This window comes from Salvia miltiorrhiza, chromosome 1 (assembly GCF_028751815.1).
Source record: "Salvia miltiorrhiza cultivar Shanhuang (shh) chromosome 1, IMPLAD_Smil_shh, whole genome shotgun sequence".
Taxonomy (NCBI): Eukaryota; Viridiplantae; Streptophyta; class Magnoliopsida; order Lamiales; family Lamiaceae; genus Salvia; species Salvia miltiorrhiza.
Genome location: NC_080387.1, coordinates 40,972,643 through 40,996,134, shown reverse-complemented (window position 1 = coordinate 40,996,134; position 23,492 = coordinate 40,972,643). Strand labels below are relative to the sequence as shown.

At 38.7% G+C, this 23,492-nt stretch overlaps 4 long non-coding RNA genes across 4 annotated transcripts; 2 read left to right on the top strand and 2 right to left on the bottom strand.

The window, feature by feature from the left end:
• Window positions 1-12,300: 12,300 nt before the first annotated feature.
• LOC131024927 (uncharacterized) lies at window positions 12,301-13,309 on the bottom strand. Its single transcript, XR_009102029.1, has 2 exons — window positions 13,170-13,309; window positions 12,301-12,760 (listed from the first exon to the last, which is right to left on the bottom strand). It is a non-coding gene; the product is annotated as an uncharacterized LOC131024927 (long non-coding RNA).
• Window positions 12,577-14,094, top strand: LOC131024921 (uncharacterized). The gene is made up of 2 exons (XR_009102028.1): window positions 12,577-12,716; window positions 12,796-14,094. It is a non-coding gene; the product is annotated as an uncharacterized LOC131024921 (long non-coding RNA).
• Window positions 14,095-18,705: 4,611 nt separating this feature from the next.
• On the bottom strand, window positions 18,706-19,714 carry LOC131024913 (uncharacterized). Its single transcript, XR_009102027.1, has 2 exons — window positions 19,575-19,714; window positions 18,706-19,165 (listed from the first exon to the last, which is right to left on the bottom strand). It is a non-coding gene; the product is annotated as an uncharacterized LOC131024913 (long non-coding RNA).
• LOC131024909 (uncharacterized) lies at window positions 18,982-20,499 on the top strand. Its single transcript, XR_009102026.1, has 2 exons — window positions 18,982-19,121; window positions 19,201-20,499. It is a non-coding gene; the product is annotated as an uncharacterized LOC131024909 (long non-coding RNA).
• The last annotated feature ends 2,993 nt before the right edge of the window (window positions 20,500-23,492 follow it).

The following is a 23,492-nucleotide window of genomic DNA, read 5'->3' as shown; positions in this document are numbered from 1 at the left end:
CGGAGTTCGGACGAGAAATTTATGTCCAAAACAAGAAAGTCGCGCACAACAGTGAATAGTGTTGACGGAAATTTCCGAATTTTCGGGAATTTTCGGGAATTTTATATTTTATCAGTATTTTCGAGTTCTACACTGTATTTATCTCCTGTGCCTATACTATATAGGTCATTTTCCTGACCTAATAGACACATCTTTTTACCTCTCTTGACCTCTTTTTCTCCTCTTTTCATATTTTTCAGTTTTAGACTTAGGATTTTAATGCTTTCATAGATTAGATTTCTTTTCCTGCAAGATTCAAGATTCCAGCTGTTCATCCTGAATTCTTTCCGAGTTTTATCTATTTTATTTATTTCAATTGCTTTCTTTTATTTATGCTTTTATTTTATTTTATGATGTCTGACTAGTTCATTAATTTGAACCTAGGGTTTGTACATAGCTGATTAATTATGTGTGTATGATTTATTGATATCAATTTGCCCTCCATCTTGTGATTCATGATTCCTGGTGCTTAATTTCTTGTGAATTATTTGGCCAATAATTTACATGTCTAGTTGTTCGATTTGAAGACTTGAATACGATAATTGTTCAGCCGATTCAGGAATGCATGTTATAGTAGTAGCCTTGACACTTGAATGGAATAGGTGAAACTATAGGGAGCTATTCTTTGTGTACGCTTGAGAGTTAATTTATTCCTTGGAGTCTTGAATGTGAAGGAGGGTAAATTAATCTACTTTCATAGGTGTTTGTTAGAGAAGCTTGTGAATAGTTCTGTGATCTCTCATCAGGGTTGGATTCGTAATTGAATCAATAGATTAAATGCATGTAATTAATTAGTAAAAGTACATCCCTAGGGTCAGAGTCTTTTAATATTTGATTTATTTATCATTTTTTTTTTCTGCTATTTAGATTTTTTTATTAAGTTTAGTATTTGATTCGCCGTCTTATTTGCTTTGCTTGTCTACTGTGAGTGTCTGTTTATGGAATAGCTAAAGTAATTTCAGTTTTACAGTCTCTGTGGATACGATACTCGATTGCTTATTATTTGCTACAATTGTCTGTGTTAGTTGCAGTTTTTGTTGCTAAGAAATTAGTGATCAGATATACATAAGATTAGAGATGGATAACTTGGGATTAGCATTTTGATATATTGTAGTTTGATAGATTCCTCTATTGCACTTTATATGATTTGGAATCTTTTGTAATCAGTTAGTTGTTAAGTGTTGGATTATCAGAATTTGGTGGAAATTGAAAGCCTGAAAAATGGCCATTTTGTGTTTAACACTACAATTTGCAAACAAATGAATTTGAGACATGAAATGATGATATATTGATATAGCTTTCCCGAACAAAAAGTCATAACAGTAGTTCCTAAGTGCCATCAAACACCATAAAAAAGATAACACCATCAAACACTCATATGTTTTTGTTCCATCAACATTCCAAACAAACAAACAGACAGACCTAATTTAGTGCCTAAGTGCCCTGACTCTCTTGTGTTGGAGCTGACTCTGTTGGAACAGGTTGTGCGTTGGAAGATCCTACTCCAGATGCTAGGCTTCCACAAGTAGTAGACCTTATGTTGGGACGGAATGGTACAAAGGTTGCTCGGGTACTCCTTGAAGACATCTACACAAGTATAAAAAATTAGTTAGTACAAATTCCTCATTTCAACAGCCTTATCTTTATCTTTCCCTTCACTCTCATCAAACTGCTTAGCATTTGCCTTATCTAATTTAGCATCATCTATGTGGCACCCAAATCCAACTAAAATTTTAATGAAAATTCATGCGAAAAATCATGAATATAAATAAATATTTAATGTGAAAATTGTGAAATAAATCTTTATTTTAAAATACTTTACTCAAAATAACATCTTTAAGGAAAACTAGATTCAAAATATTTGATTCGCTATTCGACCTTCCACGCGCCTCTGACCTAAGAAACCTAAAAAATGTTAAATATGGGGTGAGCACACATTGTATACTTAGTGTGGGAACATGCAATCATTGTCCACGTTAATAAAACGGTAACACATACTGCCATTTCATACATATCCTCAATTTGCACAGTGGCAATTCAAGGACTTTAAAGTCCTGGACCCTATTTACGGTCCCCTGGCGATAATATAATAGTTGCAACTATAACCCCAATAAATAATCGCATTGTGGCAATCCAAGGACCTTTCCATCCTGAACCCTATTTATGAGCCCCTAGCGATACATAATTCATAACCTCAAATCGCATTGTGGCAATCCAAGGACTGTGACGTCCTAGACCCTATTTACGGGCCCCTAGCGATAAATATACGTCATAATACATATGGTAAACACATATTATTAAAATGGACAATAAATAACCACGTCATGTATTTAAATAAATCCCACACCTGAAACTTGAACTTTGAAACGTAACTGCGATAATTTAAAATTCACGTTCTAATCGCGCCACACCTAGTCAGATAAAGTCAAATAATAAAACATAAGGGCCTAATAGAATTTTGTAAAAAAAATAACTACTACTTTAAAAATTTAGTCTATAAGACCACTTAAAATCATTGATCTAATAAATTATAAAAGAGTTTTTCTTATAAAAAGATTTGGGCTCAATACTTAATTTAAACTAAGTTCAAATTAATAATCCAAGCCCAAATATAATACTAATGACATCCTTTGCAAAATAATATGCAAATGCAAGCCTTTTTGATAATATAAATTAGTCCAATAATTAATCAAACTAGAGCCCATCAAGAAGAGGGGCCCAAACCCATTACTAACTCTCCTTTCACCATAACTTATATTCACACACACACCACAACACACACAAAACTCAGGCAGCTCACACACTCTCTCTCTTAGCCGCTCACCACTACCTCTCTCTGCGCCCTCCTGCCGCCGCCACCGGACGGCTTTATCGTCCTCTCTCTCTCTTTCTCATTTATCCTCTCTCTCTCTCTCTTCCCCTTCTCCTACTGCTTACGCCGCCAACCATTAATCGTCGCCGCTTCCGCTGCAGTCACCACCACCACCGCCCTCATCTCTCTATGGTCTCCTTCTCCTTTCTCTCTTTCGGCCGACAGCAGCACATCATCACCACCACCGTGCCGACAGCAATGCCACCCAGCCGCCTTCTCCCTCTGCCCCGACTGGAAATAGTGCAGCAGCAGCCGAGACCACCGCGCCGCCACCCCTTCCTCTCCTCCGTCAGTCGTCGTGGCCCGCAGTGCTGACGGCTTCATTCCAGTTTCCCCCTCTTATCATCTGTCTATACTCTTAAACCACCATTTCTCTTTCAATCTCTTCTATTTCATTTTTTCTGTGTAACTAGTACACCCTCCGTCCCCGGCCAATAGGCTCAGTTCTTTTCGGCATGGAGATTAAGAAACTTACTTTTTGGTAGGTAAATGGTGTGGTCCACCAACAATTAAGGTTTCAAGTATTCTCTTATTTTTCCTTAATCATATTTGCTTCCTTATCTCATTTATACTTTTTCCATTTAATTTAACTAAATTAAATTGCATTGGGACTTATTGCAGTTGAAATAAATTGAATTAGAATCCAAAAAAGGCGGCTGAAATTGAAAGCTAACAGGCTGAAAATTAAAAAATGAATCCAAACTTTCTGAAATTAAAAAAGGCAGTTGTTTCAATTTATAAACCCAGGAATTTGTTAACATTAGGAATTGAAAAAACTGGCGCCAGATTACATAATTCATAGGGAAAAATTCTGGCGCCAGATTTAAGGCTTTGAAATTCAGCCTTTAACTCTATATATATCCATCAAACTAACACTACAAATTACACAACCTAAACTAGAACTTATAATATGAAATTCTTCAAGGCTGAACAGTGGCAGAATGCATTTGAAAAATCTTCAAGATGAGGAAAAAATGACGGTGGTGTAATTTCTTGTTCAAAACTCGAAGGATGGCAAACCGGCATATGGCAAGATGAAGGAAGCCAACACCAAATTCAACCTTGGGCGGTGCACAGTTAGGGGTGAGCAGTGGCGGATCCAGGATTCAATGTTAGGGGGGGGGCTGAATCTATTGGACTACGGTGCTTGAAAATATTTACACAGGGGTTCGGGGGCGGGAGCAGTGGCGGATCCAGGATTTGTTATTAGGGGGGATGAATTTTATTGAAGTACGACGTTTGAAAATATCTATACGGGGGTTCGGGGGCGGAAGCTTTCGAGTCAAATTTTTTTAAGCATTCCGCCAATTAATTTTTATATCCAACTAGAATCTTAATGGGTTTAGAATTAGAATCAGTCACTTAATATACTCCCTCCGTCCCAATGAAAACGGTGCACTTCTTTTCGACACAAGATTTAAAGAGAATAAAATTGTAGTGTAAAACCGTATAAAGGTGTGTGGAGCCACATTGTTTGTAGTGTAAAATTATTATGAAAAAAGGAAATGCATCACTTTCGTTGGAACGGAGGGAGTAGTAAATAGTTGTTCGCAATTTTAATTAAATGACAAGTACATTAAAAGCGTATAAAGACCTACTTCTATACGCTTTTTGAAAATTGTTTTATCTTAAAAAAAAACTAATTTTATTATTAATAGTTCATAATTTACTTTAACTCGAGGATTGACTCAAATTCAATATTAAAAATTTATTAATTAGAAAGGAAAATAAGACAAAAATAACACAAACTTAACAAACTAATAGAACAAATAATTATAAATTGTTAAACAATTAACGTGGATATTATAATTATTAAAATATTGTATTATATATTTTTTGTATATATATATAGTAAAAAAAATACTCCCTCCGTCCACGAAATGAGTACCCATATTTCCTTTTTCGTCCGTCCACGAAATGAGTACCCATTTCCCTTTTTGGCAAGTGTACCCCACACATTTCTTTAATTAATACACTCAAAAAGTGGGACCCTTAAACTATTCACACCACACTCCATACATTTCTTAAAACTCGTGCCGTCCACAAATGAGTACTCATTTCGTGGACGGAGGGAGTAAAATAAATTTGGGGGTACAGTTGTACCCCCTTGCACCCATGTAGATCCGCCCCTGGGCGGGAGTCCCCGAAGCAAATTTTTTTTAGCATTCCGTACACTTCATTTTCATGCATTTTCTCAACAATCACTTAATATAATAAGATAATTATTCGCAATTCAATTAATTCAACATCAAATAGATTGAAAGCATATAAAGACGTACTTTTATTCATTTTTCTTAAAAAAAAATTGTTTCATCTTCTAAACAAATAAACTAATTTTCATTGTTAGTAATTAGTAATTTTACTTTTACCTTTAGAATTGACTTAAATTTAACATTAAAAATTAATTAAGAAAGAAAAAATGATAAAAATAATATAAATGTAACAACTCAATGTGTTGAGCAATTAATATGGATAGTTGGATACTATAAATAATGTACTATATTTTTTCTTGTATTTTTTTTATTTATATACACATATATATACATATAAAACAATATATATATATATATATATATATATATATATATATATATATATCGATATAAAAAAACTCAAAAATTGGGAGGGGGCTGAAGCCCCCCTGGGATCCGCCACTGGGGGTGAGCAGAAATCGAACCAAAATGCAAAACTGAACCGAACCGAACCATTTCGGTGCAGTTCGGTTCCGAAAATTAAAAATCGATAAGTTTCAGTTCGGTTTCGGTTTTCAGTTTTTGGTTCGGTTTTAAACCGAACCGAATCGATAAATATTACTCCCTCCGTCCACGAAATGAGTATCCATATTTTCTTTTTCGTCCGTCCACGAAATGAGTACTCATTTCCCTTTTTGGCAAGTATACCCCACACATCTCTTTAATTAATACACTAAAAAAGTGGGACCCTTAAACTATTCACATTACACTCCATACATTTCTTAAAACCCGTGCCGTCCACAAATGGGTACTCATTTCGTGGACGGAGGGAGTAATATTTTATAATATATAATTAATTTTCTAATTTTTAACCTATAATATATAATTAATTTTCTAATTTATAATATTAATTAATTTATCTTTCTATATTTTCTAATATTTTATTGTATGTTCTTGACTTGTTATGTTTTTTTTAGCTAAGACTTGTTATGTTGCTATTTGTTAAACTTTGAAACTTGAATTTGTGTTTTTGTGATGTTTTAAATCTTTGAAACTAGTACAAGACTAAGTATTATTATGATGTGGGGATTTGGCATTTGAAATTTGTGTTTTTTACATTATTTTAAAGGTTTTAATTGGTTTTTTTGAAAAATAAAAAATAAAAAAAATTGCATCGGTTCGGTTCGGTTTGGCACCCCCAATTGGTGCAGTTCGGTTCCAATTTTAACCATCGGTTCAGTTTTTGGTTTTGGATTTTTGGTTTGGTTTTGCACCGAGCCGAACCGATGCTCACCCCTACGCACAGTCACTCGTTTGTAGGCTGAAGCCTTAGAGTATGATAGGATTGCTAATATTCTGAAATTTAAGACAATACATAACGTAGTGCACGTGGATGACAAATGATTCTACATGACAAAGGCAAATCATCGATTTTATCTCACACAAGACGAGCCTGAACCGTACAGGAGCTGTAAAAGCAAAAAAATAATAAAAAAGGTGTTGTTTGCCTGCGCGGTTTGCAGGCCCATCTTTGATGAGGATGGTAATTTGGTCTTTGATGGGAAAATATGCATTTTCCCATTCTTAGAAAAAGTTCCAGCTAAAAGAAGAAGCAAGAACAGAAATGCAGGGACTCTAGAGACAAAACCAGTGTAGTCCATAACAAAATTGGTGATGAAAGACTGCTTTATCAACCAGGTAAGGAAAGGAAGTGAGTTATGCAATCAATGTAAAAGTGTACTTTATTATGTAGAGCTACTATGCAAATTGTAACTATGCAAGCTTGTTTTAATTTCAGATTATACCGGCTATTATGATTAAATGACCAGAATTTGCATCAAAGATGATTTTTGTTCAACAAGATAATGCCAAGCCACACATAAGTGACTCGGATCCAGAATTCAGGCAGGCTGCCTCTCAAAATGGCTTTGATATAAGAATTGTTCACCAACCACCCAACTCGCTGGACACGGATGTCAATGACTTGGTGTGGTTTAGAGCAATTCAAAGCATTCAAGAGGAGACTGTCTGCACTACTGTTGATCAATTAGTGAATGCAGTATGCAATAGCTTTATGGAACTCAATCCAATCAACTTGAACATGGTATTTTTATCTCTACAAGGATGCATGATAGAAATAATGAAAATCAAAGGCCATAATGGGTACAAACTGCCACATATGAGCAAGGATGCTCTCATAGGGCAAAATACCCTTCCTATCACATTGGAAGTGGACAAGAATCTAGTGCATGAGTGCATCACTCACTTGATTCAGGCAGAGGAAGAAGAGAGCATGCAGGACATGATGATACATCTGGGGTTTGAACATGAGGTGCTAGACAGAGCACTTGCATCCTAAAAATGAAGGAAAGATGCTGATTTTTGTAAAGTTTTTGTAATGCACACAAGGCTCAAGTGAAGATGGTTATTTTTGTAAAGCCTTTGCAAAGCTAGGGAAGATGCTAATTTTTGTAAAGTGTTTGTAATGCACACTATGAATGCAGAATATTGCAACCAACACAACCATACAAGGCTCACCAAACACTTTAATACTGATTTACAAAATGGGCTTCACAGATCGACGGCCGCAAACACAACTAATCAAGTTAGAATTACAGCTGCGTTTACTGGCCAAGACTGCAACTCATTTAAAGTCTCAAATTTTTTTAGCATTACAGATGCAAAAAACACAAAAAAAATCTCATCATCTTAGCTAAATAAACCCAATAACACATATGCCCTTGCCAATTTAACATGCATAACAATTTAGGGCATCACAGAAAGAGAATAGAGCATCACCCGTCAAAAATTCAACAAAGGAATCACCCATCGAAAATTTAACAGAGCATCACCCATCGAAAATTCAACAAGGAAATCACCCATAAAAAATTCAACAGAGCATCACCCATCAAAAATTCAACAAGGGAATCACCAATCATCAACACATCACAGATGCTACATCAAGCAAGAAAAATAAAAGTCCTCACCCGTATTAACATGGGAAAATAGATTTCGGTGAATCGGTCTACAATGCGTTGGAATTGGTAGGGAGGTGGAGCTTTCATTTTTGCCTCTTCCTCTTCCTCTGCACCAGTCACCGCCTCTTCCTCTTCTTCAACCACCACTGCCTTCGGCAACTCGATCTCTGAAACGAAGGTCTCCAGCAGATCCGAAGGTCTTCAGCCCTTTCAAATCGCCTTCCCTACTTTCTACCGAACCATCTTCCTTCGATCTCCTCGAAAACGACATGGAATATAGCCATCAAGATGCTCAGAGAACTCATATCTATCGGGTAATTGAGAGTCCGCCGCTCAGAGGCTCGATTTCATCCGAATCAACCAACTAGGGCTGGGAATCGGGTCGGGTTCGGGTACCCTACCCGAAAAAATCGGGTACCCGAACCCGAAAATACCCTAAATGCACTACCCGACCCCGACCCCGAATTTTAAATCGGGTACCCTAATACCCGACTCGGGTACCCGAGTCGGGTAATCGGGTACCCGAAATTACCCGGTCAAAACATCCTCTTCCAAGTCAACTGTGCAAATCGGGTATTTCGGGTAATAGGGTACCCGAATTACCCTAATACCCGAAAAATACCCTATTTTTTTTTAAAAAAATTACCCGATTAGAATATGAAACTCCAAAAGACACCATGGTAATTAAAAGCCTTATTATAGATGAATGTAAAGTTTGTAGCTTCATATTCGACTCCGATTTTCAGGGAAACAGAATCTTCATGAAGAGAAAAGCTCATCGCTCAATCTCTGAGTGTGAGGGCATGCTGTGGCTGTAACAGAATGAGAGATTCTTTGCATCTCTTGTAGAGTAGTTGGTATCTGTAACATATTTTTCATCTCTCTAACCACATTAACATCAATGACAAAGAAATCTTGAAATAAATTAGAAATCTGCATTAAAAAAGACAAAAAAAGAAGAAGAAGAAGAAGAAGAAGAAGAAGCTCACCTGTCAACGCTGTCGTCGGAGCTCGGAGGCTGCACCTGCGGCGGCGAACGGCTGCTGCTGCGGCGGCGAGGGTCGCGGACTGGGGACAGGGGAGGCGGAACGGCTGCTGCGCTGGGATGGCGTCGACGCCGGGCTGGCGAGGGGCGAGGGGCGACGGCGAGTGGGGCGGCCGAGAGGTCAGGGCCGGCGCCGACGGGCTGGGAGTTCAGTTTGGCCGTTTGGGAATTGGGAATTTGGGAGGGATGAATTTGGGAACCCGCGGCGGGAGGGAGAATCCGAATAGGGCTGGGAGTAGTTTCAAATTAGAGTTCATATTTAATTTAATTAAATTAAATAGTTTAAAATTTATAATTTATTATTTAAAATTATCGGGTAATTCGGATATACCCGATACCCGATCGGGTATACCCGATACCCGATTCCGCAGACCCCTAAATACCCGAACCCGTACCCGATCCCGAAAAAATCGGGTATCGGATACCCAATACCCGATTTTTTCGGGTCGGGTATCGGGTACCCGATTACCCGAACCCGGAATTCCCAGGCCTACAACCAACAATGGTTCGGATTTCGCACAAATCGGGAGGGACCTTTGAGTATACATCACGGCGGCTAGGGTGGTTTTGTGGTTGTCACAGAGGTGGGTTGCAGTTGAGGGGAGATGAGTGGCGGTAGACTTAGAAGAAAATGAGGCGGAAGGGAAGAGTGGCAGCTAGGGTTTCGTAGTTGAGAGAGAGAATGAGGCGGAAGGGAAGAGGCGGAAGGGAAGTGGAGCAGAATGAGTTTTTTAGGGTTTTAATTAGGTGTGTATATCCCCTTTAATCAATATTTAACAATTTTAATTAGAGCCCTAATTATTTCTAAATAAAGACTGGGTCTATTGGACTGGGACAACCCAAAAAGAAAAACGGGCCTATTGTAGTGGGACGGAGGGAGTAATATTAGTTCTATTTGATTTTCTTATGGAATTACAGAAAATAGATGCATGCATGTTTGGATTTGAAAGCAAAATTTTGTTGTGGAGTTTTTTGGTTTTGGGCAGAAATGAAAACAATGAAGAAATTATTGATGTGCTGAAACAAAATTGCAATAGTTTACAAAACAATTAAAATTACCAGTTGATGATGTAGTGAAACTGAGAAGGGAATAGAATAGGGAGTAAGTCGGTTTCTGGGATGATAAAATGAGGATGATGGATTGAAATTTAAATAAGGAGTAAGTCGGTTGCTGTCTAAGCATAAAATATGTGGCTGAGAAATTATACTTGCCTCCCAAGAATGCAAAATTTAAAATATATGGCTGATAAGAAAATCGAATTGTGGCTGGATAGGAAGGAACAATAATGAATAAAAAAAGAAATCTCCTAAAATGTCAATGGGCTCAATTCAAGCCCAAGCCCAACAAAAATAAATAAATAAAGTAATACATGAGGCCCAATAAGGAGAGATTAGTATTTTTTGAGCAAAATTTTCTATTTGCTAAAGTTATAATTTCTAACTTAAAATTATCCATCTAACTAGGGGCGATCTAACTAGGGGCACGACTAGATTTATCCCAAACTCGAATAATAGATATATTTCAAAAATTTCATAGCATGAAAATTTAATAATTTTCAAATAAAATTGCAAAGAAAATAAATGGTTTTGGGCTGTGACAATCTACATAAACACTACAGAATTCATTTTTGCAAAGACTAATCTTCATCATTTTCATAACATCTGCATCATTCACTATATCAAAAAATGCAAGTGTCCTAGGTGCTTTCCAAGCAAAGCAATCCCAACTGACATAACCTAACTCACGAACTAATTCAACTAAATCAAAGTACCCAACTCTATCCTTATTTGCCATTTTGACAATTGCTCTGCCCCCAATATACAATCTTTCACACCCAACTCTAGTAAATTTCTCCCATGATGTACATAAACCCCAAATTCGTCACTGCATAGAATTAACAAAATAGCAAAAAATTCAGAAATTGCACATTTATACAAATCAACAACAAAATCAAAGAAATTTCCCAATATATGAGTTCGAAAAAACCCTAATTCGTACAAATCAACTACAATTTATACAAATCAACAACAAAATCAAAGAAATTTCTCAATATATGACACTATTGGCACTAATATGGTCACTAGTACCATTCACAACACAAATAGACGTGACCGACGGGTAAAAGGGTAGTTTGGACAGAACGCGTAAAATATGGGCAGGTTTTGTGTTTTTTAAATCAATGGCCAAAATTTATGTTTGCTTGTTCAAAATGGCTATATGATTGCATATTTTCTTGAATCCCGTTTGATAGTTGCAGAAGATCTAAAAATGCACATTGTTAAAGACAATTTTAATTGTTAGTGTGCAAAATGAAAAGAGAACGCAATTGTAAACTGAAATAAAGCTTCATTCTTGTGTGAAATATTACTAAAAACATCCTACATAACATAAACATTAATTGCACAACATATAATAAAGATAATCAACTTTATTTATACTAACTATTCTTATAACTTGCAACTTCATGCATCTTTATTTCCTTCAAAAGAAAAAAGAAAAAAAAAAGAAAAAAAAAACTCATCTCTTAAATTAGCAACTACTAAAACTTTCAACAAACTATACGGGCTTAAGCTAAAAACCAACCTGATATCTTAACATACTTTGACGACATTCGTTGAGCTAGTAAGATGTGCTACCACTTGAGCTGCCTCTTGTTGAAAACCATGATCTTCTGTAATGACCCGCATTTTTATTTTTATTTAATATGGTATCGCGATAATTAATATCGCATCTTTCAGTAAATGAAACCCAGTTACCAGTTATATATGAATTCAGTTTATAGTCCTGATTTTTTTTATCAGAGATGGAGTATTATTTTAGCCGTATGCTTTTGTATGCATGAGAAAAACGCGACGAGGATTATTGAGCTATTCAATAATTATTAACGAGGATTATTGAGCTATTCAATAATTATTATTTTTAATTGACTTAGCGAAGTCAAGTTATTTATTAATCGAGAAACGGAAGCAGTTATATTTTATTAGTGCTACTAGAAGTCGAGGATTTATTCCGACAGCAAAGCAGATTAAATCTACGGATTTAATTTAAGTTATATTATAGTTTATCAAGTTAGCAGGCAAGGAAAAAAATATCAAACAGATACAATAACGGATGATAGAGAATAGAAGCCAGTATTTTATTTACAGTTCACAGATTACAGGCTAGTTCCCAGCTTGGGGAAAATCGTCTAGTATATCACAAAGATTTTGTACTCTACGTGGCCACTTACTGCCACTCACTAAAGTATTAACAATCAAAGGAAGAAAAGTCAATAAAAGAAAAGAAGATAGAGAGATATGAAATGTGTGGGGCTGTGCAAAATCTGCAGCAGCCTCCAATCCCCTTCAATTTCCACTCACTCTTACCTCCCCACCACTACCATAAAAATCATTAAAGTTGAGAGAAAGAAAATGAGTGTGCTGCCCACCACCCTTGTTCCCCATCTCTTCAGCCGCCCTCTTTTAATATCAACTCCCATCAACCAACAACTCCTTCTCATATAATCTCTTTTTAAGCTAGCATTCCTCTCATTTTCTTCATTGGCGCATCGGCAATCAAACGAAAAGGGAGATTCATTGTGCTGCCAGAGGTAAGCCTAGGCTTAAATCCCTCCATTTCCTTCATAAGTTCAGCCTGCAATTGTTAAGCAAATAAGCAATTTATTTCAGTTTCTATCCATTGAACTCCAGAGCAACCAACCAAAAACACAAGAACATTCAAGGTATTTTTACATCGGTATGCTTTCTTCTTTGTTACACGCCTCATTTCCCATGAAGCATATGATCAGTTTATTTGAAAAGCATAGTAGGAGACGAATGGTATAATCTTTTATCCATATAGAATCAACAACCCATGACTTTCACACAAGGCAAATACAATGAGAATTTCTGACGACACATAGCAAAACCATGATGCCTAGTTTCAATCTATAGCATAAACGACAATAGGAGCCAAAGGTTTAATTTACGGACTGCACTGAACTAGAAAAAAAACCATATCTTGCTGCTTTTGCATTTAAAAATACTAAGAGTTAGGGCCGAACCTCAACTGCTGGAACGAAGAAGGAAAACGGCGAACTCTCGTCGTCTTGCCTGCATCGGAAAGAAGGGCTGACAGCCCGACGGGGACGACGACGACGGTCGGGACAGGGCGAACTCGCCCAACCTCATCAGGGCCCCGAACAGCAGCTGCCCGGCGACGAGCTGAGACTTGTGCGCAGCAGCAGCGTCCAGGGGCAGCAGCGACGCGGTGAGAGGCGTAGGCCTTCTTACTCCAGTCGCCGGTGGAGAGAATCGCCGGAGGCAGCTGACGCCGATCAGATCAGAGCCGAGCAGGGGCTCGAGTGCAGCAACCGCGGACGCTCGACAGCGGCGTCCTTCCCTTTTCTGAAATCTAGGGCTCGACGTCGGAGAGGGATAGGAGGACGGGAGTTGGACGGCGCCACTCCCAGACGACGACCGCTCGCCGGATTCCAGACGGAGGTGCGACAGCGGCGATGATTTCCAGAGTTAGGGCTCGGCTAGGTTCTGCGATGAAGAGAGAGAGCAACGCCGGTGTTTGACGCGTCGCCGATCGAAGCTGATCGGAGCAGATGACGGCTGAACGGCCGGAGTAGGCGCAGCCGACCAGAATTTGGCAGAGAGAGAGAGAGATCGGCTTTGAAGAAGAAGGAAGAGCGGCCCCCTTGAGAATGAGAGAGAGATCGAGAGTTTAGAAAGAGAGAGAGATTGGGCTATGTTTTGGGCTTACCCTATTTTTTTTAATCATTTGGGCTTTTTTTTATTTAATTGTTGGGCCTATTTTCTTATGTTATTTGGGCCGATGCATTTTATGTTGGGCTTGAGTTGTTCTGTTGGGCCGAAAATGTAGAAGGAAAGTGAATGGGCTTAAGTCAGTTTGGGCTTGAGTTTTGGGGCTATTTTTGTTGGGCTCGTTTAAATGATTTTAATTAGTCTGGACTGCTTTTTTTTATTTAACATGGACTCAATTTTAATTAATAGTTCAGCCTTCAGTTATATAAATTTTGGGCCGATTTTAATTACTGTATGGGCCTCTGATTTTAATTTAAATTGGGCTGATTTTAGTTACTTATGGGCCTCTGATTTTAATTTAATTTGGGCCTAATTTATTTTTTTTAAGTTGGGCCGAAAATTTTGAGCTTGTGTTTTAAAGATTTGGGCTTCTTTTTATTTAAGTTGGGCCGAAATTTTTAGCTTGTTTTAAGGTAATTGGGCTTTTCCTTTTAATTTATTGTGGGCCGAATTATTTTAAGCTGGGCTTGATTTTATTTTAATTGCTTGGGCTTTCACAAATAAATTCGAAATGGGCCAGTCTTTAATTTAAATGGCCATTCCCATTATTTCTATTGGGCTTGAATTATTTTAAAGATTGGACTGATGCTTATTTTACGATGGGCTATTATTCTAATCCCATTTATATTTCGTTGAGCCAGTTTAATTCATCATTTGGGCCGATTAAATTGCCTATTGGACTGAGATTTATTCTTTCCAGCCCACATTAATTTCTATCATCACTTGGGCTGAAGCTACTTCTTAAGTTAAGCCTTGCAGTAATTATTTTGATGGAGCCCAATTATTTATCAGTGAATGAGCCGCCCAGTTTATTAATTATTGTTTTGGATTTCAGACTTTAAAGCGAACTATTATCATTTATTTCTTTAAAGCCACTGGTTTATTTAATTAATTGGCTACTCTCTTTTGAGCCTATTAATTATTTGAGGTTACGCTAGTAATGATGTTTCTATCGAAAAGCCCGATAATTTCTACAAGGTCACACCTCGTTTAAAGCCGAGTTAGTCCTTTTTCAACTCAAGATTTTGAATTAGATGTTTATGCGAGGTTTATTTCACGACTAGAATATTCCGATGAGGAAGGAAGAATCACAGTTTTATTCGACCGCGCTAAACGAGAATTAGCTAAATCTATTAACGAGGATTAATAGTAGAATTCCCGATTATCGCTCAGAGTATTAGTTCATGCATACCAGATTCATGCATAGTTACAATTACGCTTTCTCATTAATTAAGAATTTTCCTCGAGGCAATGTCTTATTTTATATTCTCGTGATTAAGGTCAAGCGCGAGAGTAAGAACTACTCAAGGAGTCACAATACCTTAGCAAAACTTTGCTATCAGGTGGGCAATTTCTTACGCGTAAATAAAATGCTATGTATGTGTTATGCTTTAAAATGCAAATTGCATCTTCAAGTGTGGTATGCTTTATTATGCTTTACGTTAAATGATTTACGCTTGATTACGCTTATTTACGCTTGAATGCTTTACGCTGATAAGTTTATGCCTGTGATTGATGCTTGCGTCTGTTGGGGGAGGCCTCCCTCAACAGTACGATGCCGTGTCCGCTGAGGAGGGCCTTCCTCACGGCGCGATGCCCGTGTCCGCTGAGAGAGGCCTCTTTCGCGGCGCGATGCCAGTATGCCAATATGCCAGTATGCCAGTGTTACAGCGTCTATTGGGGGAGGCCTCCCTCAATAGTACGATGCCGTGACCGCTGAGGGAGGCTCCCCCTCACGGCGCGATGCCCGTGTTCGTTTGGGAAGGCCTTCTCCACGACACGATGCTTGTTATGATTGTTGATGATGAAGAATGCGCTCATGCTGTTTATGAATTTGGAAATGTTTAATGAGCAAAGGATTTGAAAGAAACTTATGCCTCTTATGCGATATTGTGAAATTGTTAATGATGTTATGTTATATGCTTGGCAACTGCCCACTAAGTACTCTTGTACTTAGCCCTTCGATGTTTATGTTTGTGCAGGTTGAGCTGTGATGGGCGATGAAGTGTTGTTGCAGAGTAGAGTTTTTGTCGAACTTAAAGTAGGCTCAGAAAGGATACATGTCTTCATACATGTATCTCAGTTATGCTTTCCGCTATAAATACTGATTATTTCAGTTACGCCTTCCGTTGCAAACTCTGATAATGTTTTAGCCAAGCCCCTAACGATGCCTTTTTCCTTTTAAGGAATATAACGCGTATACAAGTTCTTTAAGTACCCTTTTTATGCGAACTATGCATTTTTCCTTTTTAAGGAATATTTCACGCGTATTCAAGTCCTTTGAGTATTCTTTTATGCGCCCCTTTCTCAACCCGCTTCTTAATTTCCCTTCCCCAGTCATGGTTTTCCCGGATTAATTATCCTTAATTAAGGCCGGTCGTGACAGAGTGGTATCAGAGCAGTTCGTTTGCTCTGAGCCTAAGAGTTTATTTAAGCCAAATTTAGAATGGATCACTAAAGTGTCTAGAGTTCAATCGACAAAACTCAGCACTTCATCGCATCACACTCAACGAAGCAGAATGGTAAGCTATTTCAAGTTTTGAGTTAATGTTTACGAAAAGTGCAAATTATCGTTATAGCAAAGTGAGTAACTGTTAATAGCTATGTTATGTTGTTATTGAATGAAATGATTTACGCAAGCGCGATTAAGTATGCCTATGGAATGAATCCCTATGAACATAGAGCTATTAAGATATGAGATCACCACTACGACAGAACATAGAAGCAAACATAGAAGAAATTAGATTGTATTTTTGGTGGCTATAGTGAAGGCAGCAACATAAGTGATGCATATAGAATAATTCTTAAGCTCATGATTTTATAGCCGCTATAAATCTCCATGACTTATGCTTAAGTATCCAATTTAGATGATGAGATATTATATGCTTAAGAATTGATATGACTCATGGATATGAGATGCTAAGGACCATTAGAGCTTACTACATCAATGTTGTCATTGGAGTTATGACTTGTTTACAAGTTAGACTAAGTTAACCTGTACAAGAATTCTTTTGAGACTTGTATTAGATTATGCTAGAGTGTACTAATTGGCACATCTTTGCTACCAGAATGCCGCCTAAGAGAGGACGCCCTGCGAGAAACAATAACAATCGCAGAAATCGTAACGTTGTACCCGAAGAACCACAAGATGCTCGAGGACATAACCCATTCCCTCCGCCCCCAACTAGGAGAGTCGAAGAACTCTTTTTAAGGCAAAACCCACCTACGTTTGACGGAACGAGTGAACCGGCTGAAGCTGAGATTTGGGTGCGTGCAATGGAACGCATCTTCAACTTTCTACGTTGTACTGATGAAGAGCGCCTATCTTGCGTCTCATTCCAGCTAACAGGATCAGCGGATTTCTGGTGGGAAGCACGACGAAAAATTCTGACACCTGAACAATGGGCAAGATATACTTGGGAAGATTTTAAGACAGGATTATATGATAAATATATTCCGAAAAGCTATAGGAAAAAGAAAGAAGCTGAATTCTACGAGTTGAAGCAAGGAAAGAAATCTGTGGTTGAATACGACAAGGAATTCTGCAACCTGTCGAGGTTTGCTCTATAACAAGTGGACACAGAGGAGAAGATGGCAGAGAAATTTTGTGCCGGACTGCGGTACGAAATTAAGATGGCTCTAGCAAGCCACGGAGGACTCTCATACACGGAATCTCTGAACAGGGCACTTGACATTGAAGCTGCAATGTAGTCGGACAAGTCAGCCCCATTGTTGATCTCAACGCCAAATGATCCACCAGTAGCCTCACATACTCTCAAAGGGAAGCACAAGTGGGACAACAACGAAGACAATATCAATCAGAATAGTAAGAAGTGTGGCAAAGAAAAGGAACGGGCCGAACAGTTTATTCAACAAAGGCACGAGGCACAGACTAATCTCGAGCCAACTGGAGGTAACCAAGGTCAGAGAGGAATTTCACCTTGCCCAAATTGCGGTAAGATGCATAGGGGTATCTGTCGGGCTGGAACTAACGGTTGTTACAATTGTGGCCAAAAAGGTCACTACTCCACGCAATGCCCCAACAGACAATGAGGTTCAGCAATTGGGAACACCCACACCCCTTACCAGCAATACGTGGACACTTACCAAATCAGTCTCAATCACATCAGTGAAAATCTTATGGAGACACCGCAGACAAGAAAAGCTACGTGGGAACTTGAAGACAAGATGAAGGAAAAATACCCCGAACTGTTTTAGCAGAGATATGCAAATTTCGGGACGAAATTTTTGTTAAGAGGGGTAGTATGTAATGACCCGCATTTTTATTTTTATTTAATATGGTATCGCGATAATTAATATCGCATCTTTCAGTAAATGAAACCCAGTTACCAGTTATATATGAATTCAGTTTATAGTCCTGATTTTTTTTATCAGAGATGGAGTATTATTTTAGCCGTATGCTTTTGTATGCATGAGAAAAACGCGACGAGGATTATTGAGCTATTCAATAATTATTAACGAGGATTATTGAGCTATTCAATAATTATTATTTTTAATTGACTTAGCGAAGTCAAGTTATTTATTAATCGAGAAACGGAAGCAGTTATATTTTATTAGTGCTACTAGAAGTCGAGGATTTATTCCGACAGCAAAGCAGATTAAATCTACGGATTTAATTTAAGTTATATTATAGTTTATCAAGTTAGCAGGCAAGGAAAAAAATATCAAACAGATACAATAACGGATGATAGAGAATATAAGCCAGTATTTTATTTACAGTTCACAGATTACAGGCTAGTTCCCAGCTTGGGGAAAATCGTCTAGTATATCACAAAGATTTTGTACTCTACGTGGCCACTTACTGCCACTCACTAAAGTATTAACAATCAAAGGAAGAAAAGTCAATAAAAGAAAAGAAGATAGAGAGATATGAAATGTGTGGGGCTGTGCAAAATCTGCAGCAGCCTCCAATCCCCTTCAATTTCCACTCACTCTTACCTCCCCACCACTACCATAAAAATCATTAAAGTTGAGAGAAAGAAAATGAGTGTGCTGCCCACCACCCTTGTTCCCCATCTCTTCAGCCGCCCTCTTTTAATATCAACTCCCATCAACCAACAACTCCTTCTCATATAATCTCTTTTTAAGCTAGCATTCCTCTCATTTTCTTCATTGGCGCATCGGCAATCAAACGAAAAGGGAGATTCATTGTGCTGCCAGAGGTAAGCCTAGGCTTAAATCCCTCCATTTCCTTCATAAGTTCAGCCTGCAATTGTTAAGCAAATAAGCAATTTATTTCAGTTTCTATCCATTGAACTCCAGAGCAACCAACCAAAAACACAAGAACATTCAAGGTATTTTTACATCGGTATGCTTTCTTCTTTGTTACACGCCTCATTTCCCATGAAGCATATGATCAGTTTATTTGAAAAGCATAGTAGGAGACGAATGGTATAATCTTTTATCCATATAGAATCAACAACCCATGACTTTCACACAAGGCAAATACAATGAGAATTTCTGACGACACATAGCAAAACCATGATGCCTAGTTTCAATCTATAGCATAAACGACAATAGGAGCCAAAGGTTTAATTTACGGACTGCACTGAACTAGAAAAAAAACCATATCTTGCTGCTTTTGCATTTAAAAATACTAAGAGTTAGGGCCGAACCTCAACTGCTGGAACGAAGAAGGAAAACGGCGAACTCTCGTCGTCTTGCCTGCATCGGAAAGAAGGGCTGACAGCCCGACGGGGACGACGACGACGGTCGGGACAGGGCGAACTCGCCCAACCTCATCAGGGCCCCGAACAGCAGCTGCCCGGCGACGAGCTGAGACTTGTGCGCAGCAGCAGCGTCCAGGGGCAGCAGCGACGCGGTGAGAGGCGTAGGCCTTCTTACTCCAGTCGCCGGTGGAGAGAATCGCCGGAGGCAGCTGACGCCGATCAGATCAGAGCCGAGCAGGGGCTCGAGTGCAGCAACCGCGGACGCTCGACAGCGGCGTCCTTCCCTTTTCTGAAATCTAGGGCTCGACGTCGGAGAGGGATAGGAGGACGGGAGTTGGACGGCGCCACTCCCAGACGACGACCGCTCGCCGGATTCCAGACGGAGGTGCGACAGCGGCGATGATTTCCAGAGTTAGGGCTCGGCTAGGTTCTGCGATGAAGAGAGAGAGCAACGCCGGTGTTTGACGCGTCGCCGATCGAAGCTGATCGGAGCAGATGACGGCTGAACGGCCGGAGTAGGCGCAGCCGACCAGAATTTGGCAGAGAGAGAGAGAGATCGGCTTTGAAGAAGAAGGAAGAGCGGCCCCCTTGAGAATGAGAGAGAGATCGAGAGTTTAGAAAGAGAGAGAGATTGGGCTATGTTTTGGGCTTACCCTATTTTTTTTAATCATTTGGGCTTTTTTTTATTTAATTGTTGGGCCTATTTTCTTATGTTATTTGGGCCGATGCATTTTATGTTGGGCTTGAGTTGTTCTGTTGGGCCGAAAATGTAGAAGGAAAGTGAATGGGCTTAAGTCAGTTTGGGCTTGAGTTTTGGGGCTATTTTTGTTGGGCTCGTTTAAATGATTTTAATTAGTCTGGACTGCTTTTTTTTATTTAACATGGACTCAATTTTAATTAATAGTTCAGCCTTCAGTTATATAAATTTTGGGCCGATTTTAATTACTGTATGGGCCTCTGATTTTAATTTAAATTGGGCTGATTTTAGTTACTTATGGGCCTCTGATTTTAATTTAATTTGGGCCTAATTTATTTTTTTTAAGTTGGGCCGAAAATTTTGAGCTTGTGTTTTAAAGATTTGGGCTTCTTTTTATTTAAGTTGGGCCGAAATTTTTAGCTTGTTTTAAGGTAATTGGGCTTTTCCTTTTAATTTATTGTGGGCCGAATTATTTTAAGCTGGGCTTGATTTTATTTTAATTGCTTGGGCTTTCACAAATAAATTCGAAATGGGCCAGTCTTTAATTTAAATGGCCATTCCCATTATTTCTATTGGGCTTGAATTATTTTAAAGATTGGACTGATGCTTATTTTACGATGGGCTATTATTCTAATCCCATTTATATTTCGTTGAGCCAGTTTAATTCATCATTTGGGCCGATTAAATTGCCTATTGGACTGAGATTTATTCTTTCCAGCCCACATTAATTTCTATCATCACTTGGGCTGAAGCTACTTCTTAAGTTAAGCCTTGCAGTAATTATTTTGATGGAGCCCAATTATTTATCAGTGAATGAGCCGCCCAGTTTATTAATTATTGTTTTGGATTTCAGACTTTAAAGCGAACTATTATCATTTATTTCTTTAAAGCCACTGGTTTATTTAATTAATTGGCTACTCTCTTTTGAGCCTATTAATTATTTGAGGTTACGCTAGTAATGATGTTTCTATCGAAAAGCCCGATAATTTCTACAAGGTCACACCTCGTTTAAAGCCGAGTTAGTCCTTTTTCAACTCAAGATTTTGAATTAGATGTTTATGCGAGGTTTATTTCACGACTAGAATATTCCGATGAGGAAGGAAGAATCACAGTTTTATTCGACCGCGCTAAACGAGAATTAGCTAAATCTATTAACGAGGATTAATAGTAGAATTCCCGATTATCGCTCAGAGTATTAGTTCATGCATACCAGATTCATGCATAGTTACAATTACGCTTTCTCATTAATTAAGAATTTTCCTCGAGGCAATGTCTTATTTTATATTCTCGTGATTAAGGTCAAGCGCGAGAGTAAGAACTACTCAAGGAGTCACAATACCTTAGCAAAACTTTGCTATCAGGTGGGCAATTTCTTACGCGTAAATAAAATGCTATGTATGTGTTATGCTTTAAAATGCAAATTGCATCTTCAAGTGTGGTATGCTTTATTATGCTTTACGTTAAATGATTTACGCTTGATTACGCTTATTTACGCTTGAATGCTTTACGCTGATAAGTTTATGCCTGTGATTGATGCTTGCGTCTGTTGGGGGAGGCCTCCCTCAACAGTACGATGCCGTGTCCGCTGAGGAGGGCCTTCCTCACGGCGCGATGCCCGTGTCCGCTGAGAGAGGCCTCTTTCGCGGCGCGATGCCAGTATGCCAATATGCCAGTATGCCAGTGTTACAGCGTCTATTGGGGGAGGCCTCCCTCAATAGTACGATGCCGTGACCGCTGAGGGAGGCTCCCCCTCACGGCGCGATGCCCGTGTTCGTTTGGGAAGGCCTTCTCCACGACACGATGCTTGTTATGATTGTTGATGATGAAGAATGCGCTCATGCTGTTTATGAATTTGGAAATGTTTAATGAGCAAAGGATTTGAAAGAAACTTATGCCTCTTATGCGATATTGTGAAATTGTTAATGATGTTATGTTATATGCTTGGCAACTGCCCACTAAGTACTCTTGTACTTAGCCCTTCGATGTTTATGTTTGTGCAGGTTGAGCTGTGATGGGCGATGAAGTGTTGTTGCAGAGTAGAGTTTTTGTCGAACTTAAAGTAGGCTCAGAAAGGATACATGTCTTCATACATGTATCTCAGTTATGCTTTCCGCTATAAATACTGATTATTTCAGTTACGCCTTCCGTTGCAAACTCTGATAATGTTTTAGCCAAGCCCCTAACGATGCCTTTTTCCTTTTAAGGAATATAACGCGTATACAAGTTCTTTAAGTACCCTTTTTATGCGAACTATGCATTTTTCCTTTTTAAGGAATATTTCACGCGTATTCAAGTCCTTTGAGTATTCTTTTATGCGCCCCTTTCTCAACCCGCTTCTTAATTTCCCTTCCCCAGTCATGGTTTTCCCGGATTAATTATCCTTAATTAAGGCCGGTCGTGACATCTTCACACTCCAGTAATTGCCAATAAAGTCGAAACCCGAGGCACTCGACCAAATCAGAATCGCTCACCAACATCACACATTCATCTTCGTCATCAACATACTTGAGTTGGAACTGCCACATATGCAGATTGAACCTCGATGCTACCTCCTCGTAGAGGCGTAAGCATCTAGCTACAACCTCGAATTTGAATCGAATTGTATCTTCTTTATAAGTAGCTTTGATTGCAAATCTAGACCAACTATCTTCATAGCATGTATCGGTTGGTGAAATGCCTTGTGAAGAGCTTGATGAGTTGCCTTTCACCATTGAAGCAATTCCAGATCCACTAGATGAGCCAGAGGAAGTTTGGATGATATGTTCGACTTTACCATCCTTTTGCCTTGCTCGCTTTGTGGAGTTTTGACTCGACAACTAGGTTTCAATTGCCGCTAATCTTAAATCGTTGATTTGGAATTGATTGTCAGTCTCTTGTTCCAATTTCACGGTGGCCAAACAAGATGATGGTAACACGTTACCACAAGGTCCTCGATGGTTGTATCAAATCTAAGTCCTCCTTCAACAAAGCCGAGCACACTTTGTATTTTCTTCAAACATCGGCTCACCTTGTTTATCTTACGACAGGGCCACCTCTGGATGTCGTGTTGTATGCATATTCTTTTAAGAGTAGTAGGGCAAACTGTTGAAATAAGAAATATTATAATTCAAAATCTTATGATATGAGTTACACATAATCTTCATTCAAACACATAATCATGGGATAAA